At 40.9% G+C, this 12,976-nt stretch overlaps 1 long non-coding RNA gene across 1 annotated transcript; it reads right to left on the minus strand.

Moving 5' to 3' along the window:
* Positions 1-9,715: 9,715 nt before the first annotated feature.
* On the minus strand, positions 9,716-12,541 carry LOC144386280 (uncharacterized). Its single transcript, XR_013451969.1, has 2 exons — positions 12,394-12,541; positions 9,716-11,865 (listed from the first exon to the last, which is right to left on the minus strand). It is a non-coding gene; the product is annotated as an uncharacterized LOC144386280 (long non-coding RNA).
* Positions 12,542-12,976: the final 435 nt, after the last annotated feature.

Here is a 12,976-nt window from a genome sequence, read left to right on the forward strand (position 1 = left end):
GAAGCTCTGCAGCTCAGTTATCTTAAGCTAATAATAGCTGACGTTTCCTCACAGGGATGAAGGTCTGTGTGAAGCCCCAAACGCGCAAAAAACAATCAACATAACGAACAGTCAGTCCAACAGTCCGTCAGCCTCACAATGCAGATGACCTATTCAAGGTGTATTACTTTCATTGAAAAGCCAGTAGTCAGTGATAATAACTAGTCCTTGTGTTGAGAAGATGTCTGAACCTATTAGCCAGAGTCCCGATAATAAAGTGTGCTTCGCTAATTTGAAGGACAGCTAAGGAAACGGAAAACGTTAGCAGAACACTGTGGGTACGTGTGTGTGTGTGTGTGTGTGTGTGTGTGTGTGTGTGTGTGTGTGTGTTTCCATATGCTACAAGTGCTTGTCCCTTGGCGATTCCACATAAACGCTGTGATGTGTGTGATGTGGTGATCTGATACATACTGTAATTGTTTAAATCCAATTTATTAAATGAATCGATGGATTTTAATTAAGAAGCCAAACCCCACGTCCTCATTTTACTGCTCTGAATGATGAACAGATGCATCAATATGCATCATGCTGGTCTAGTGGATCTTCTAATCTAATCAAAAGAGATTGTATCTAGCTTTTCTCATCCCATATTACCAACACATAAACAGACATACGGATTTAAAAAGGAAATGAAGACAACATGAAGGAAATGTGACAGCATACAAAGTATGTAATACTGCGTGAGACAAAAAAACACTTAAATGAACAAAATTCTGTTAGGACTAATTATAATATGATAATTAATCCGGTAAGCTTCATCCTCACTATTTAAATAAATTCAACTGCTGCCTCAGCCTGACCAATACTGAAGACTGCAGCGCCATCTGCTGGCCAATGTAGAACAGGTATATTTGTTGTGTTTTGGTGAGCTGGGTGGCCTACGGGGTTTATAACATGCAGGACAGGCTTCAAGTACAGTTAACTATCACAATGCATGTTCATGTGAGGATCAGGATCATACAAATCTAACATGCACAGGATTCAACATTCAAGAAGAAGCAGCTTGTGAAAGCTTAAGCAGTGCGATTTCTTTGAGTGCCTACTGTGTCTGTGATGGTTGCCTCAGCTGGCCAGATGTGACCGTCACCCACCATGGGGTCAAAGTTAAACCGCAGGGATTGTTGATTCCAGGCATTAGCATCTGAACCCTTCCCCGTGTCCCAGCAGGCAACCTTCTTAAGCACACCTGCTCCCTGGCAAAGATAGCGCGTGTAGCAACGTGTTTTTGCCCCGTGGCTCATTGTGTGTTGCCCCTCTTACTCTCTCTCTCTCACACACACACACACACACACACACACACACACACTCTCACACACACACACACACACACAAACACTTCCTGTGGGGATCTGTCTGTCAACGCGGCGGTCCGGCACTGGCTCCAGGCCTGACTGACCCATTCATCTCCTGCTGGGCCGTAATGAGCCGGCCATCCCCGTTTGGACCGACCTGACAGAGAGAGATTACTTTAAGGTCTGCATGGATTTTCTCCCCTGTCCCCTCCTCCCCATTCCTCTCGCCTGAAAGTGTTTAATTCAGAGTGCATTAATGAGGAGCGATGGATAACACACTATTCCTTTAATTACCTTCCAGCGGAGTTCTTCAGGGGGAGACCTGCTGACTCCCGTCGGATGCTGGCCTGTTTGTTTGCTCTGCTTTTAGAGTCTCTCATTTAATACACTTAGCAGTAAGGTTGATTGTAACAAAACATTCATGGGCCAGTTCTAGACTTCAGGTGATATAACATCAATTTAATCTCTAGAGGGTAAATATTGTTAAATATATATCACACACTTTCCAGTCTCAACCACTACTGATTCTGTAAATCACAGAGGATGTATTGACATCGTTCAAGGTGTACAGTGATTTTGCTGAGGTATCGTACGCACTGCAAAGAGTTTTGGCCTTCGTATAGCAGCCAACACACTTACAAATTGTGCAGGGATGATTGGTGGCTCATGCAGAAGGTGAGAATAACTCTACATAATAGTATAATTACACAGCACGCTGTGGAATAATTGTTGTGGAGCATCGAGGGACCTCTTTACTCGAGGAAAACACAATCAGATGGACCGACGCAATGACAGTGTCGATGTAGCTAAAGGGGGGCAGAGTTGAAAAAGGATTCCAATCTTGTAAAGTTTGCTGGCGAGGAAATAATCATAATCTTATATCTGTATATCCAACTATTATAGTATCGTAATGTGTTTTTTCATTGCTATGTAGTAACTCCCTCAAGCCTGATCCTTAAAGACAAAGTTGAAATGAATTGAAACAATGAAGAGACGCTCTCAAACACCCTCTCTTGTAAGATGAGTTGTCCTGTCAAATGAACAATTGTTTGCACTGGTTAGTCAAAAGACAACCAGAGAGGTGATGTTAATGAGAAGGAACCTGCGTCAGTGTGCCTGCTGGGTTCATGATTTAGAAGCTCCCATACGTCAGACACTGGCATTTCAACACGTCTCGTTCAGCTGCAGGCGGAAACCATCTCCAACCGTCTCCAATTACCGGTACAAAAACAGCACCGTATCAACTGCCTCATTGCATCTCGGAGCTCCTGTCTGAGGCGTTTATCCATGCCAGTGGCTTCCTGATGCAGGCGTTGGCAAGCACGACCTACGGTAATCAGAGCAAGGAAGGACGGGTGTGCCAAAAGATGGAGGAAGGTTGTAAAAGACGCAAGTGGTAGAGACACCAAATATAGACTAGGACAGCAGTAATGCAATGCTTTCTTGCAGTATCGGGTTAGAAAATATAATAAAAAGAACATTCATCTTTCTCGCTCAGTTTGACTGAGGTCTGGAAAATACTGGAGTGTTTCACTCCCTAATGCAGCATCCTTTTAGTGGACCTAGGACTCTCAGCATAAAGTTTAAGGTCCCCTCAAACTCACTGCAATACGTCTACTCAGTGCAGGTGGGTGGGCCATTGAAGCTCAGTAAATGTGTTCCTTCATCACTCAGCCTCCGCTGTGGTCCCGACAGTCTCATCCAGCTTAAAAGAAACATTGATTAGTCCACACAATCAATGCGCTCAATGACAATGATTCAGTGCAGTGTATAAATATATCGACTGCAATCAGCTATGTACACCAACCCATTTTTTCATGCATTTTCTCCATTTTATTAGCCGTGTTTTGATGGAACAAAAATTAACAGACATATTTCATTAAGTGATACCAAGATGAGATTGAAACAAAAAATCTATTGAGTCTTATTTTAATGCAGTCCAAACAAAGATGTTGCGTTCTTTCTTCGGTTTTGGGTGCGTTTTTTTTACATTTTTTAGAGACGGTAGCTCATGCAGGAGACGAGCATCACCTCCAACAACGTGCTCCACATATTAATACATCCCAAAGAAACAAAACAAGGCCGGAGGGTGCACAGCAATACATTACAACTTTTATTTTATGTAAATGACAACTGATAATAAAAGACGGTTGTTATCAAGCATCGGCAGAAAAAAGCCTCTCTGGGAAGGCTTCACCCTGAGTGAAAACTGCAACTGAATGTATTCTCATTTGTGGAAGGACTTTAATGTAAAGGCAACACCCTCGTCTTAATGGGATTTTGCGTTCATATTGGTTCTTTAATCACCTTCCTGATGATTAAGAGAAGCACAAATCTGATCTTGCTGAAGCCTTGGCCATGACAGAAGTATTCATATTCCAGATGTGTTGGGCATTTAATAGGCGGTCATTAGAGGGGCTGCAACCTTTTATGAACTATTAACCCTGATGGGCCGCTGTGCAAAGTGATCGTGCATTCACATTCATTTTATACTGTACCTCTCTACAAAATGGTATGCAGGATTGGGGATTAAAACAACACATCATACCTATACTTCCATACAATGGTGGTTGGGGAAAAAAGCTTTGGAATTAAATCATTTTTACTCACAAGATCTTTTCAAGCCATTTTCTGCAAAAGCTGCTTCACCCCTCCCCCCCCCCCCCCCCCCCCCCCCCACACCTTTCTTATCCCAGAGTCAATTTGTATATCACTCCTGTGTTGTCAAGGTCAGTGTGTTAAAAATTCAGAGCCCCCTACTACACTATTCCTACTATTGTGTTTGTTCTGTTAATTAGCGCTCGTGGCGTTTGAGTGCAGCATATTGTAGGGACATAATTACTCAACCCAGCTTGTAATTACGCAGAGTTTTGGAGCGGGAGCGCGGTCGGGAGGCTGGTCGCGTAGCAGGGTGTGCTGCTCGAGTCCCCCAGCCCCACTACTTCAGTTTTATTAAGGTGGAGAGAATGTGCTGTTATCCACATTATGGAAATTGCCTCAAATAACGATATAACTTTATATTCATTGTGTGTATTTACCAGTAAAAAGACATTTTCTTAGTAAATAGACCAAACTGCACCTAAGTGTACGTGAGTGCTTATGTATGCATACAGTGTGTGAAGCGCCCCGACATTTCAAAGGGCACCTGGTTGGTGAGGACAGAAAATACAAGCTGGATCACATCCCGGTTGTGTAAGCCTTTAATGCAGTTCTGCCAGGAGAGACAGACCCTTTATTTTAACCACAGCAGGACTGTTCTTTGGTCGCCACATGTGACTGTGTGACTGATATTACAGGAATCAGGAATCAGGAAACATTTATTGCCAAAATATGTCAAACATACAAGGAATTTGTCTTGGCGGTTGGTGCGTGACAGTAGACAGTGTAACAATAGACAACAAGACAGCAGTGCACAATTAATAAAATAACATGAAGTGAAATGCTAATGCAATGGGTTAGTGGAATAAGGCTATGGGTTAGTATATGAATTTAAAATATTAAAAAAGTAAAAAAATATTAAGCATAAAGTGCACTAGCGAACAAGTAACAAAGTGACGAGTGACGACAAAGTGAAAAATGACAGTTAAAGTGTGCAGTCTGAAGTGACCGGTGGAATGTCAGAGTCAGCGTCAGTACTACAGACAAACATCACGCTGCCAGTGACTCCTACTCAGGTGGTACATGGTCACAAAGAGATAGAAATAGAAATGCCCCCCGCTTCTATTCAGACATTCACATTCACACAGACTCCACACACAAATTCCATGGTGGACTCGCCCCTCCGGTCACTAAGACAAGGACTCCGTGGTTCCCAATCTGAGGGTTGGGACCCAAAGACGGGTCGTGAGAAGTGAGGGAAATGTTTTGTGATATTTGCTCTTTCCTTATATTAGATATTTGCGTAATATTCTTACGCATACAATCTTCATAAAATCATACCCCATTTCTGCAAGAAGGCGCAACTTGTGGAGAATGCAAAGGTTTGGATCAGAATGTTTTGTTTATAAACAAGACAAGTGAAAACTTGATCCGAGGTGTGAAAAATGTATTTTTATCGGGTATGACAAAAACAGTCCTACATACATTGTCTACTTTCCTGTCAGTAAGAAAGTGCAGAAGCACAGACTAGTAAAGTTTGTAGTAAAGTCCGGTGTAGAACGGGAGACACAGACTAATTTTACACCTGAGGATGATGACTTCATACATCACAGTTCTTCATACATGTCCATGTTCCTGGTTCCGGTCCGCATGTTTGCCCCTTGGCCTTTTTGCGTTTTGGTTTTTGACTATTAAAGTCCCTTTTGTTTGAAACTCTGCGTTTGAGTCCTGCCTTCCCCGCACCTTCCTGACACAGAGAGTTGGTGCACAAATTAGAACGGTCATTATATGGCCAAGACAATCTGGAAGAAATTGGAACGAGTTGTTGCAGGAGTATCTGACACAAAAGGAGTTTCTACAAAACCAGGCCGACCACTGTGTTTACACAAAGCAAAGAGGACCTGAGAAGGTGATCATAGGAATTTCGATGACTTATAATTGCAGCAAGTGATCAAAAAGGGTTAGGATCAAGGTTAAAAATGAAGGACTTGGGCAAACTAAGATCTTTTTCCACCACAGTGAGGACTGTGTAACAATGTCACAAGCAAAGCATGTTGGAAAATTACTGGAAAGGCTCAACATCCAGGATTGTAAACCTAGGTCGACACCCTGTGAACAAAAATGTAACTACACAGATGATGCTGCATTGATGAGTGATGGGAGACGACACAGAGAGGCAGTGGGTAACATAGTTTGCTAACGTTAAGGCTGTCTGCTGTGTCTTAATGTCACAGCAGGGTGGTAAAATTAGGGTGTACCATCTTTACTTTAAGTACCTTATTTTCATTGATCAAATCGTCCTCTCTTTCCTCGCAATCCAGAAGAAAATCTGAATGTTTTTTGGTTGTTCTGTCTAGTAACTCGTTCAAGTCTTTAATTTGGGCCGAATCCTCATGATTTCTTCGGCGAGCCTCCTCTTCACTCTGCTTAAGGGCAGCATTAATTCTAGAGAGCTTTTCAAGCTCATCGTTCTGTAGTTCAAGATAATCAATCTTTTTCGATTTCTCTACAAGTTTCCACTCTGCTTCTTTATGTTCTTTGGAAATGCCTTCATTCTCACTGAGTGAAGATATTTCCGATCGCAGATCAACAATCAATTCACTTTGTTCCCCCAACTTGATTTTAAGTTGTGATATCTCACCCTTTGCTTCATTGAGTTTATTTTGGGTGTGACAGGCTTCGGTTTGAGATATCTGCTTTTCTTTTGGGTCATCAACCATCTCAGTTATCTCCCGTGGAAGCAGTTCCACTGCCTTGTGATTCTGCCATGTCGCTTGGAAGTCTTCAAACACGTCCACTCTGTAGCTTCTCCAAGCACTTATAAGTACATTCTGGAGCTTTAAGAACTCTCTGACGTAGGCCATGACGCGTTCCCTTTCATCTTTGTGTGACGTCATAACGCGCCACCTGTTTTTCCATCCAGCTTCGGAGATGTTGACCGAGTGCGTCACAGGTTAAGTCACGTGACGTTGGCGTCTAACGCGCTAGCAAACGTTCACGTTAACGGCGGCTCGCGTATCTGCATCCGACCCTCGGAAAGCATCGTTAACTATGAAAGCCTTTCAATCTTCACAAGAGTTTAGAGTCCAAACTGTAACTCAAACTAGACTCTTGATTCATCCACACAACTATGGTAAATGATGGTTGTAGCTGGTTGTCATCTACGGTCCACTACGATTACCGAAGGGGGGCGTTTGTTTTTTGACAACGTTTTATCTCATAATTGTAACCAATCAGGTGTAGAGACCATGGTGACTGGCTCCGCCCCCTCACTGTCGAAAAGAAAAACAGCGAGCGCGTAGAGCAAATATCTCGCGCGAGACGGAGATTTGCTCGCGGATGTTTGATTTACGCGTGCGCATCAACCTGATTTGTGCTTTCGAATTTTTACAGTGATTTGCCGCCATCATTTTTGGGGGGTAACTGAAGTTCATCAGCATCTCAGGCCTTATATCTCAGTCCCTTCAACAACAATCAACACATCAGCGTTGAATGCACCTTTATCTTGGATCTGTGTGGTAGACACAGATCCTCAGGACTTGCTCGGCCTGGTCTTCTTGAGCTGCCTCTCTACTGATACCCTGTAAAATATATATGGATTCATGTCCAGGTGCATAGTACAGCTTATTTTTTTCATTCAAGTTACAGACTAGTGTCAAAAACATCAATATTTCGATAACAGCTGAAGTTGGAAACACTGAATAATACAGTTGTTCACGTTGCACGCAGAAGAGAGAGGGGGGGTGGGGGGGACAGAGGAGACGAGAGAAAATGGGAGAGGAAAGCAGAGGAGAGTGGAAGAAAGAGGAGAGGAGAAAGGAGAGGGGACATAAAAGAACACAGTAAAATAGCGGAGGAGAGAGGAGAAGAGAAAAGCGAGCAGAGACAATCATTACCCCAAATTTCTTTTTTCAAAAAAATGTGATGTAGTTATGACACTGTATATTTACTTATTATTTTTATACCATAATTATTATTATTATCTACAAGTTTGCAGTGGCATACCTACATCTCTGACGTTTATAACGAACCAACCCGTTTAAGAATCGGTTGAAAATTGAGCAAGTTATGGTTATTCAAAAAGTGCATGTTTCACTACCAACCAGTGCTGTAGTGGTAAAATTAGAGGTGGGTAAACTCTGAATTTTGTGATCATACAGACATTGACGCGATGCGAAGCAACGCAACACAAAGCGTCACGACTCTTGTAAGGCTGTCCTGGCTATATTGCATTATGTTATGAGTAAAAGTCATATACAATCAATGACAATGAATACATGTGTATGAACAACATAAGTTAAAGGAACACTCATGTACTACCTATGTCATCATAAAAAGCCCATACAGCAGGTTTTTTTCACGTTGAGAACTGACTTGTTTTCTAATCTACGCGTCACCAGGCGTTTTTCTTGTCCTTTTACCGTGCACGACCAGCGAACACAGAGCGCGCGACTACTACCCCCCCCCGTCGGTCGTTCTGCCCGCAACGACTACTACCCCCCCCCCCCGTCGGACCTTCACAACCGGTCCGCGAAATATTGTCTGACATGAAACCGGTCCGTGAGGTAAGAAAGGTTGGGGACCACTGGGCTGATCCACAACGTGTGTTTACACACCTCCTGGATCCTGATTGGTCGCTGCTGCAGCCGCAAGGCACTGATTGGATGCTCACAGACCGTAATACAGCGCAGATGAAAATGATTCAGACTACGGCGTTTATATGTTCAACAATAGGAAACGTAGTCTTAGCTGTTTTAAAATTACACCAAGTTTATTTCGGATTATTCCAAAGGAAGAATACAAGGCGCAGGGAACTTTGAGGTGCGTAAACGCTATTTATAGGTGCGTAAACGCTATTTCCAAAATTATAGAGGTGCGTAAACGGCGTTTACGTGCGTATACCCTCCACTACAGCCCTGGTTATATTATATAGTTTATCACTATATAATCATTTTTACTTGTATGGTGACTAACCATTTAACTTCATGCCCCCTCAACGGTAAAACATATTAATTAATACATGAATTTAGTATTTAGTAATAGAACATAACAAATAAAAAAGGACAACTAGATGTGTTAATGATTGTCTTGAACATCAACCCCGAGAACAAACCTTCTGATTCGTTGGCTGATTTTAGTCACTAAAGATGGTTGAGATCAAGTTACCATTAACATTGGAGTGAGTAAATTATCCTATTAGAATATTTAGAATTTGTCATTTTGGGAGCAGTTAACACACATTTGTCTGATCCGTGTTTTATCATATTTATTTATCTAAACTGTAGGAATGTCAACGTGGCGGTTCATTGAGTTTCTGATTGACAGCGTGGGAGAGAAGATGTCGTCTGTCGCCCAGCAGCAGAGAGAACGAACAGACATTCGTAACTCTGGAGTTGCACTTGACTGCGTCATTAGAGACGCTCACACGTCCCGATGAACTTGGGGTTTGAATTTGCTTTATTTGTAGAGAATTGAACTTGTTTGTGCTTTGAGTTGACTGACTTCATTTTTTCGAAGTATTCATGTTTTAATCAAAATGTTCCATATCGGAAACATGTTCATTGACTAAATATTCTCTTCTTCTTCCGCCTGATGTATGATTACAGGTGGAAGTAAGTCAACAATTGAAATCAGGCTTAAAATGTCGACTGAAACCTTTGTGTGTCATTAAATACACAAACGCTCATTAACTCAAGATCATTGTTGTTTCACTTCATTCAAGTCAACGAGTAATAATGAACATGTGATTCTCTTTGGTCTAAAGAAAACAAGACGGATTCATTTGGTTTTATTTTTATTAAAATGTATTTTCATTGTTAAAATAATAAACAGACGACATATTTAACAATAATAATAACACAATCATTGGGAAAACATCTGAAGCAGTTCCTGAGAAGAGAGAAAAGAAGAAAAGTTATTAACATGTTAATGTTAGTGTGTCTGTGTGTACATCTAATTGTTAGTGTGTCTGTGTGTACATCTAAATACTAATATGTCTTTGTGTATATCTAAATATTAGTGTGTGTCTTTGTTTAGTACCAAATGTTAGTGTGTCTGTGTGTACATCTAAATATTAATATGTCTTTGTGTATTAGTGTGTGTCTTTGTGTACATCTAAATGTTAGTGTTTGTCTTTGTTTAGTACCAAATGTTAGTGTGTCTGTGTGTACATGTAATTGTTAGTGTGTCTGTGTGTAGATCTAAATGTTAGTGTGTCTGTGTGTACATCTAAATATTAATATGTCTTTGTGTACATCTAAATATTAGTGTGTGTCTTTGTTTAGAACCAAATGATAGTGTGTCTGTGTGTACATCTAATTGTTAGTGTGTCTGTGTGTTCATCTAAATATTAATATGTCTTTGTGTACATCTAAATATTAGTGTGTGTCTTTGTTTAGAACCAAATGTTAGTGTGTCTGTGTGTACATCTAATTGTTAGTGTGTCTGTGTGTACATTTAAATATTAATGTGTCTTTGTGCAAAACCAGATGTTTGTGTATTTTTGTGTACTTCTGAATACTAATGTGTCTATGTGTATATCTAAATATTAATATGTCTTTGTGCACATCTAAATATTAGTGTGTCTTTGTTAAGAACCAAATGTTAGTGTGTCTGTGTGTACATCTAAATATTAATATGTCTTTGTGTACATCTAAATATTAGTGTGTCTTTGTGTACATCTAAATGTTAGTGTGTGTCATTGTTTAGAACCAAATGATAGTGTGTCTGTGTGTACATCTAATTGTTAGTGTGTCTGTGTGTACATCTAAATGTTAGTGTGTCTGTGTGTACGTCTAAATATTAATATGTCTTTGTGTACATCTAACTATTAGTGTGTGTCTTTGTTTAGAACCAAATGATGGTGTGTCTGTGTGTATATCTAATTGTTATTGTGTCTTTGTGTACATCTAAATATTAGTGTGTGTCATTGTTTAGAACCAAATAATAGTGTGTCTGTGTGTACATCTAATTGTTAGTGTGTCTGTGTGTACATCTAAATATGAATGTGTCTTTGTGTACATCTAAATGTTAGTGTGTCTTTGTTTAGAACCAAATGTTAGTGTGTCTGTGTGTACATCTAATTGTACATCTAAATTTGCCAGCATGTCTAAATGTTACTGTGTCTCTGAGTACATCTGTCTGTGTGTGTGTGTGTCATGAGTAGATCTGGATTTGCTCCTGAGGGGTTGACACGGCGTCCGGATGGCGTCCTGATGGCGTCCCGTTGACGTAGCGTCCCGATGACGTGGTGTCCTGATGGCGTCCTGATGGTCTGCAGACAAGGAGAAGAGACGTGAGGAGGATCATCACGATGTGTCTGTGTGTACATCTAATTGTTAGTGTGTCTGTGTGTAGATCTAATTGTTAGTGTGTCCGTGTGTACATCTAATTCTTAGTGTGTCTGTGTGTGGATCTAATTGTTAGTGTGTCTGTGTGTACATCTAATTGTTATTGTCTTTGTGTACATCTAAATATTAGTGTGTGTCTTTGTTTAGAACCAAATGTTAGTGTGTCTGTGTGTACATCTAATTCTTAGTGTGTCTGTGTGTAGATCTAACTGTAAGTGTGTCTGTGTGTACATCTGATTGTTATTGTGTCTTTGTGTACATCTAAATATTAGTGTGTGTCTTTGTTTAGAACCAAATGATAGTGTGTCTGTGTGTACATCTAATTGTTAGTGGGTCTGTGTGTAGATCTAACTGTTAGTGGGTCTGTGTGTACATCTAAATGTTAGTGTGTGTCTTTGTTTAGAACCAAATGTTAGTGTGTCTGTGTGTACATCTGTGTGTGTGTGTGTGTGTGTGTGTCTGTGTGTGTGTGTGGGGAGGGGGGGGGGGGTGTGTTTCATGCGTAGATCTGGATTTGCTCCTGAGGGGTTGACGTGGTGTCCTGATGGCGTCTCGTTGACGTGGCGTCCTGATGGCGTCCCGTTGGTCTGCAGACAAGGAGAAGAGACGTGAGGAGGATCATCAGGATGTGAGACAAGATTCATAGATCCAATTATTTTAATTAGATGCACATTTTAATTATTTCATGTTTGTTTGGATGTGTAAATCTACATTATATACTTGTGGTTGTTAAACTGTATTTCTGTATTTGCTTTTCATGTTTAGCTAGTCTCTGTGCATACCAATATGTTAGTGCGTCTCTGTGTAAGTACTTTTTACATTACATTACATTTCATTTAGCTGACGCTTTTATCCAAAGCGACTTACAATAAGTGCATTCAACCATAGGGTACAAACTCAGAAGTGCAATTTCCTCAAATAATTTTTATATGTTAGTGCGTCTCTGTGTAAGTACTTTTATATGTTAATGCATCTCTGTGTACATCTACATGACAACAGCAGGAATCAGAGGTTTATCTCAAGGTATTAGCTCTAAATCACAGCCTTCTCCACCCGATAGACCAATACATCATTCACAGCAGTAAGGCTGCAGTCTGTCTGGATTCCTCACTTACCTTGAGCTCTGTTAAGTGCAGCAGAACGCGTCTTCGTCCCCTCTACAGACTCCTGAGGCCATGGTTGCTTTCTGCTGACTGAAACTGACTGAAACTGTTTGAAACTGACTGACTGGATGTGCAACAGACTGTGTTCTTATGCTGTGGTGAACGGAGCATAGAACATGGAACATGGAACATGGAGAAATGTTCCATCATGATGTAACGTCTCTATGGTTACAGTGAAGGTATCTACAATATGCAAATGAGCCTTTAGAGTAAATGTGTGTGTGTGGACGGTGTATTTGTATTGATGGAGCTCATCCACTTGACATGGTGCATAAAACACTTAGCTCTACTTGTTTTTTTCTATGACCCCATCTTGATCTTGAAAGCAAACACTTTAAGAATAAATAAAGAACGATTTTTGTCCATTGTTTCATCAAGTCGGAAATTTGTAAACTGTTGAATCCGGATTTTTAAACATCCCTTTCGAGCCCTCTTGTCTCCAGTCTTCATGCTAAGCTAACCAGCGGCTGGCTTTAGCTTCACGTTGAGCGCGCAGACATGAGAGTAGGGATGAGTATCGTTTGGGTTTTTCCGA

This window comes from Gasterosteus aculeatus, chromosome 13 (assembly GCF_964276395.1).
Source record: "Gasterosteus aculeatus chromosome 13, fGasAcu3.hap1.1, whole genome shotgun sequence".
NCBI lineage: Eukaryota > Metazoa > Chordata > Actinopteri > Perciformes > Gasterosteidae > Gasterosteus > Gasterosteus aculeatus.